Source organism: Lynx canadensis, chromosome B3 (genome assembly GCF_007474595.2).
Source record: "Lynx canadensis isolate LIC74 chromosome B3, mLynCan4.pri.v2, whole genome shotgun sequence".
NCBI classification, from domain to species: domain Eukaryota; kingdom Metazoa; phylum Chordata; class Mammalia; order Carnivora; family Felidae; genus Lynx; species Lynx canadensis.
The window spans coordinates 140,287,527-140,295,481 of NC_044308.2; the positions used below are offsets into that span (position 1 = coordinate 140,287,527).

General features: G+C 44.8%; 1 non-coding gene across 1 annotated transcript; it reads right to left on the bottom strand.

Annotated features, from left to right (window-relative positions):
* Positions 1 to 1,260: 1,260 nt before the first annotated feature.
* Positions 1,261 to 1,345, bottom strand: TRNAR-UCG. The gene has a single exon. It is a non-coding gene; the product is annotated as a tRNA-Arg (tRNA).
* Between the last annotated feature and the right edge of the window lie 6,610 nt (positions 1,346 to 7,955).

Below are 7,955 nucleotides of genomic sequence, written 5' to 3' on the forward strand. Positions count from 1 at the left end.
CTCCACCTTTCCGGTCAGCAAACACCGACCTCACTTTTCTTTGCATACCTAAAATACACTCAACCACACACGCCCACCCAGGAAAGCAGCCCCAGACCCAGTGTGCCCAGTTGAACCACTGCACTGAATCCAGAGTCTAGGGTGGACTGTTGGGGCTCAGCCTTCTGCCCCATCATCGGGCTCAGATGTGAGAGGCTGCAGAGAGCCAGGAAGCACACCAGTTCATGCACCAGAGGCCCCAGAAAGGTGGGGAAGCCATCGTAAAGCCATGACTCAGGTTAAGGATGAGAACGGAGATTAAAAGTCCCCGCTCGAGAAACGCTCGCAGATTACAGTTTCAAACCACGTGGAGACAGCTTGCATCGTAAAAGTTATGTAAATCCAACTAAAGGAAGGTGGACTTTGTCGTAAGGAAGAGGAAATAACATGTGCAATTGGGAAAAGACTCTAAATGTGACAATAAAGTTGTCAAAGTGACACACGAATGAGGAGCATACACAAAGCAAGACGGGAGTCTCTTTTAAAAGGCACAGGCAGAAATCAATTACTAGCAGACAGATAATAACTAATTGAAAAATGGCCATTAAACAAGAAACCCTGAAATTATAAAATGTAGAATTGAGACCCAAACTCAATATTCAAGCTGTACGTGGGCCACACTCAAAGGCTGACTGTGCAAAACAGAATAAGAGCCTGAGTCATTTGACCAGAATGCAGTCCAGGAGAGATGAAGACCTGGAAGATATTAATGGGGAATTAAAATACTTGGAGAAAAATCGAAGATGGGGCTGGCATGTGGCAGGGCTTCAGTAAATTCTCGAGGAGTAAATGAAGGAGCTGGAACGTTCTGTCCACCTGCGGGCAATCTGCAGGATTGTGAGCACCTGGAGAAGAGAATCCGTATCCTGCACACATTTGTGTCACCTGGCACACACTATAGGGTGTCAGTGAAGCGTGTCGGGTTCATGAGAACTGGGACACATATTTATTTCCTGAGATTAAAATGCGTACAGAGAGGTAGTCCCCGTAAATAGATAGCCTGGCCTCCCGGCCTCCCCGCTGCATGAATAATAGCGTCTACAAATGCCGGGCAGTGTCCCACATGCATTTACACGTGTTGGCTCACTTAACTTTTTTTTTAATTTTTAAATGTTATTTATTTTTTACAGAGGGAGAGACAGAGCATGAGCAGGGGAGGGGCAGAGAGAGAGGGAGACACAGAATCCGAAGCAGGCTCCGGGCTCCGAGCCATCGGCACGGAGCCTGACGCGGGGCTCGAACCCACGGACCGTGAGATCATGACCCGAGCCGAAGTCGGACGCTCAACCGACTGAGCCACCCAGGCGCCCCTCATTTAACTTTTTTTGTATTTTCTTTTATTTTACAGAGAGAAGGACACTTAACCGGAGAGCCACCTTCTTCACAGCTGTTTTAAGTGCACCATGCATACTGTTGTCCCTACAGCAGCTCACTTAATTATTCCAACAACCCCAAAGGGCAGAGCTAACATCATCCCCACTTTAGAGAGGAGAACCGCAAGGTGCAGAGAGGTTGAATAAATTCCTCCTGGAGCAAGAAGTTTAGAGCAGACGTTGAATTCAGACTCCTCCTCACCAGGTGCCCAGGGGCATGTCCACATTGCCAAGCTGACCCGACCACCTCTTTCTCTTCCAGTGTTCTGTGTATTCTAGAGTTACTCTGTCTGATACCACTAGCCACATGTGATATTCAAATTTAAATCGATTATAAAAAACTAGATTTTTAAAGCCAGTTCCCCAGTGGCACCAGCCATGCGGTCCCTCAATGGCCACACACACTAATGGCCACCATACCGGATGGCCCAGACAGGGAACTTCATTGTCACAGGAAGTCTTCTAGGGTAACGCTGCCCCAGAACATAGATCCTTCCACACATTTCATAATTTTTCTGGTGGGGGGAAGACAGTCAAACCCTTTATATATAGTACCCGTCCATTTGCGAGGTATGTCCTTACATCCTAATGGTAGACTGGGGTGGCTTGTGTCTATAAGGAAGCATTCCTAGAAAGCAAATCTCATTTGCTCATTGAGGGAAAAGGCTCCCTCCTGCTGCACCACACACGAAAGCCAGTGTCCTTTATCTGCCTGGTCTCCTAATTGGGGATGTTTATTGTGTTCTTTGTTCATATGGATTTATCCTCAACAGATATATTTGACTAGATAGTTCTGAACCTTCAAAACCCCGCAGAGAAAGCTTGAAGTCAGGATCTATTAAAGATGTTTGCAACACTCAAAGCAAAGTTTTCCAAGACTGTGATTTTACTTCCTTTAGTTTTTTTTCCCCCCCAGTAGCTGTTTTCAAATCCCATAACATTCTGATGGATTTCCAGAAGCATGTTAATCAAGACCTTCTGCATTGTTGGCAAAAGCCAGAGACAATTTCAAGAGTTGATACAAAGAACGTATATGTAGGTCCTACTATGTGCCTGCCCTGTGTGAGGCACTGGGGATCTAGAAGGTTCTTACTATGTCCCTGGTTTTGCACTAGGAACTGGGCATTTGGAAATGCCACTTATGGAAAAGAGGCAGACACTCGTGCATTCCTTCATTTGTTCATTCTACCAATACTTATTAAGTATTTACTCTCTGCCAGGCACCGTGTCAGGCAGTGGCATACTAGGGGGCTCCAAACAGCTCAAATTCCTGCCTTTGTGGAAATGGTCACGGGGAACACTGTTCATAAACAAACAATATATGAATATACAATATGTCACATATCATAAGTGATATGAAGTAAATAAAGCAGGCTATGAAGACAGAGGGTAGTAGTCAAAAACAGGATTTTCAACAGAGGGAAAGCAGGAGCTCTCTGGCAGGGTGATGGGAATGTAGCGAGCGAGGGAACCAGGAGGACATTCATAGGGACATGGAGGGAAGAGCTTCCAGAACAGAACGCTGGGGAGCCAACAGCCTTGTGGAGGGGTGAGTATGGGGGGTAGGTAGGATGTGTGCTGGGAATGCAGAGGAAGGGATGGAAAGAGTAAGAAAAGGAGAGTACAGCAGATTGGAAGGTTGCAGATACAATAGTGCAAAGTGAGAGAGAGGCAAAAATGGGTATTGGAAGGACTTTGAAATTCATTCTGGGGGTTCTGGGCAGAGTTAGGACCTCATTAGACTCATGCTTTAGAGAAGCCTCTCTGAACAAAGACAGACATAAGCAGGCAGGGTTGGAAACAAGGATATTGGTTGGAATGCAACCGCAACCACCTAAAGGAAGGGATCGCTGTGTCTGGGACCAGGGTGGTGGGAGCCCTCGGGTTTGCTTCTGAGAAGCAGGGGAGGAGAAGAAAGAGGGAGGGAGCACAGGATAAACTCAGGACCAGGAGGGAGTGTTGGTCTCAGAGTGCACCAGTGTCAGAGGGAGGATACCCAACGAGGGTGTCCAGGGTCTCGCTGAAATGTGAATTTCTGATGAACAACATACTTTCCTAGTATAAGAATGTCCCATGCAATATTTGGGATATACTTACACTAAAAGGGTATTTGTTATTCATCTGGAATTCAAATTCGACAGGCTGTTCTGTGTTTCGTCCTGCAATCTGACCGACTGAGGGCACAAGAGTTTGGCTGCTGGGCATACCAAAGCTAGAAGAATGGGCAGGTCTTGGCCACGTGAGTAAAGAAGAAAGGAGTCCAGGGTGAAGGGAATCACACCCATTCCTTCTCTGAATTTCTGTGGGAATTCCAGAATGCAGGACTCGATCGTCTGAGGGAGGACAGCAGCAGCCCACAACCTACTTTAGTGCCTCTAGAGGTCAGAAGTCAGAAGGACCAAAGTCCTAGAGAGACAGCTAAATCGTAGTTTCACAGAGTTTCCTCTTAAAACTTGCAGGGTATAAGGTTTGTCTTCATTGCTCATGGAAGAGAGGCCAGATGCCCATCACCATTCTCTTCCAATCTTAGGGTCTGCTGTATAACTTGAGCCTGAGCTTAGAGGTCCGTCAATAATTGTGATCATCCGTGCACAAACACTCAGTGAGGGTCTACCATGTTTCCAGGGCTGCATTCCAGGTCTTGTTCAAGTTCACCCAGACCTGCCCAGCTTCGGACCTCCCTGCCTACCTCTCCTTGCCCTGCCTATCCCCTGCCCGCACTCCCTGACCTCCACCCAGAAAATGGAACCAACAAAGTGAGAAAGGAAGAGCCTGTTGAGAGCTGTACACATTACCTGAACGAATGTGCAGAGATAGAAATGTATGTTGTGATCCAGGGGACAATGAAGAAATCAGTGTGATTTGAAAAGAATACAGGAGAGAATTGGAGCCATTGAGGGCTGGGCTCCTGCACGTCCCGTGCAATGGGAAGTTTGGAAGACCTTGGAGTGGGAGAAATAGCTAGAACAGCAGGGAGGGAAGCCAAAGAAACATTCCACTTTCCAGAGCCTATTCACAGAGGTAGCCAGGGGTGGAAATGAGAAAACACCCTGCCTTCATGAGATTTTTATTAAGAAGCAGAAGAAGACGTTAAATAATGGCTTATTTGAGTGCACATCCTCGGCAGGGGAACAGCCAATGATTTCAGAGAACTATATTATTACTTTGTGTTTGCTTATCTTTTTCTCTCCTTACCTGATAATCATCTGTAGCTCTATCTGTCTTTTTAAGGACATGTGAGAAAATGGAAAAGGTTACAGAGGACAGTCAAAGAATTGCATATTATTACCTGGCTTTCCAGAGCTGACTGTGCAATTGTTTGTTTTTGATGAGATAACAATGAAGATAGAATTGTTCAGAGCAAATGCTACTCTCATTTCATCAAGCCATTCCTCACTGTCCCACTCTCACATACAGCTGCCCCTCCCACCACTGAAGACTCTCAGGGACACTAGAGCCACTGCCAATGGAGTGCTTGGGGAGAGGTAAAAGCCTTCCTTTTTGACCTCCATGCCCACTGGGACCAATGAAATTCTTGTATTATTGGGGTGGTGCTAATTTCTTGCCCAGGGTTCTTGGTACCACGTTCTTGCACAGGGTTTCCCCAATAAGCCGTGTTGCTGCCTCCCTTCATATCTTAAGTATGTTGGCCCTTCCCAGTGAAACACCCCCTTGCCTGCTTCCAACCCACCTGCACTCCTTAAAGGTCCTTTTCTCTCTGTGATGTTTTTCTCCATCACCCCAAGCGTATTTTGCCATTGCCCCCTTTGTTCCATGGATGTAATACATTTCGCACTTTAAGAAAATGTTTCCACTTCCTTGTTTCCAGGTCTTCCTTCCATTAGCCTCTGAGCTCCCCTAGACAGGGGTCATAGTCTCTGTATTTCCGGGTGCACAGTTACCTCTCCTTGGATTTTTGTGCAGTTAATAAATAAATAGCAAAACATAAGACTTTACCAGGAGTAGAGGAAGAGTATTCTTCTCGGAGTCCTCTACATGCTGTAGGACTGGCTCTCCATCGTATCCTTATCATGTTCCTGGATGCCTTTGCATTTTAAAGAGACCTGTGCTGACTCTTTATGAGCCAGATTGCAGAGGAGAAATCCATACCATTGTAAAGAAGGGAACATTTCTTCATGAGGTCGGCCCTCTATATTGTCTTCAGTCTCACTGGAATGCAGTACAGCCTCGTGTGAAAGACTGTGGACTATGGAGTCCAAACACTCTGGATTCAAACACAACCTCTCTCACTACAATCCTGTGCAACCTTGGAGAAGTAACCTTTTAGTTTTATGAGCCTCAGTTTCTTTGTCTGTAAGAAGAGAAAAATGAAAGCATCAACTCTATTATGGGAATGTCATGAGAGTAAGGGGAGCTAACACAGGTAAGGCTTAGCCCAACACCAGCTGTAGCAGTGTTAAAATACTGGAAGTTATAATTGGTGCCATCTTTTATTTTCATTCAAGCAACTCAGCTGATTAATTCATCTCTTCAGCAGCCAGCAGATGTAGCTTTATACTACATGGCTGTCATCACATGCAGAATGGTTTTCATAAACCCATGAAAAGTTCTTGGGCTCCATCCAGAACCTCTTGCCCTAATCCCTGCTGCACTTCACTGCCCAGACCAACTCCCCGCCTTCTAGGATCCCAGTCTCATGACTCCCCTTCCATGGATGTCTCAGCCCTTCCCAGATCTGATGACTTACCCACTGACTGGCTTGGACTTCCTGGTTTCCAATCTGGGTCACAAGATTGGTTCAGCTGCTTCCTCACTTGCTGTAATGCCCCCAAGTATTATATCTGCTCTAGTCCAGGCCCTGAGATCTTAAACCAAGAGACAAATTTAGAATAGATTGCTTATGTAATTCCTTTCAGGTAAATGAAGAGGTGCTGAGATGGAGAATTTCATAGCTTCTCTAGAAGTAAAACCATCTTTTACAGATATATAAATATGAATAATATGTTAGAATATAGATAATCTTCTGGAAGCAATCTGCCATAGTTTATTTACAGCTGGGTTAATGGGGATGGGGGAGTGGGGTGGGGTGAGTAGCAGACCCTGGCTAAACACTCACCTTTCCAGTTACTCACTGTTGGTAGCAAACAATTCCAAAGATCACTGGATTAAAACAACAATTTCTTATTTTTAGAACTTACGATTCTGTGGATTAAGAAATTGGAATATATAGAGAACATATATAATATTATATATGTAATACTATCATAGTATCTCTTTAAGTCTGCCAAAGTCTTACCTCCAGAAATTGTAATTAGATTAGGGAAGAAAAAAGTCTTAACTCAGATTATATTAATTAAAATGTACAAATGGATTCTGTAGCTTAGCAACAATGCCTATCACCAGTTACCATGTATGTCAGTAACCAAATTTGTACATCAGATTATGTAGAGTTGTTCCAGGAACCAACCCTGCATTATTCAAGGAATCCAGAAAGAATAGGCAATGGAATTATGCTGATTTTTAAATATAATTTTCCAGCAGTTTAAGAAGAATAAGTTTCTCATTTAAAAAGCCAGCAGGGTCAGCAGGCAACAAAGTTCTGTTTTAGTTGGAAATCAGTGGGTGGGAATATAAAGCCATGGGTTTTTTTTCCTAAATGGAACTAGAGAAGCAGCAGATCTAAAAAGTTGTAATCAGCCAAATTTCTTTTTATATATATAAATATGTGAGTAAAAAGTTAGGGCTTTCTTTCTGCGTTATATTTTTTAATTCAACATAACAGTAGCAAATCACCTTTGCTAATCTCACTTCCTTTTCCTGCATAAAAATCTTTCTTTGAGGAGATCAAAAGCAATTCATTTGAAATCCCATGAACCTTGGGAAATCAGGGATTTAGGAAGACAAAATAGCCCATGACCATTCGCATATGAAAGTAAAGGGGTATGATTATCCACTGGTATCTCACCTGTTCCCACTCCAAGGGGACCTAAGTTGGGTGGCTCTGGGTACAAGTTTCATGGGTTGAAACTGGGGAAGCTGTCAAGCCAGGGATGGATAAGATGTGGCGGGTTATGTGGGGCGGCTGAGAGTGGACTGAGCCAGGGGAGATCTGAGAGAGGCAGATGGGGCTCAGGCCCAGTAAGACAGTGTCACTCAATGGCTGCAGAATAAGGATTGGAATGGGTCACATTAGCCTACCCCCTTCACTAGCCACTATCCTTGGACCAGTGGCTAGACCAATTTGTTCGCCTACGAAATAGGGCTTACAATGCCTACACATGGTTTGTCTGACAATCAAGTGAGACCAATGCATATGAAGGGCTTGGTTAAATACCTGGCATGTAGGGATGTCCAATAAATGATCTAAGAGGCCGTGGCAGGTCTGAAATTGGTCAATGAACCAATAGGTCAAGATCCTGCTAAATGTTCTGTCAGGACAGGAAGGAAGTTAAAAGCAAACTGGGAGCATCTCTGGGGTGTTTCTAACACACCCCTGTTGGGCAGGGGGGTTGGGCACTGATTTGGGGCAGTTGCTGTCACACCCAACATAACAATGGCATTGAACGGGAAGGTGCCTCCTTT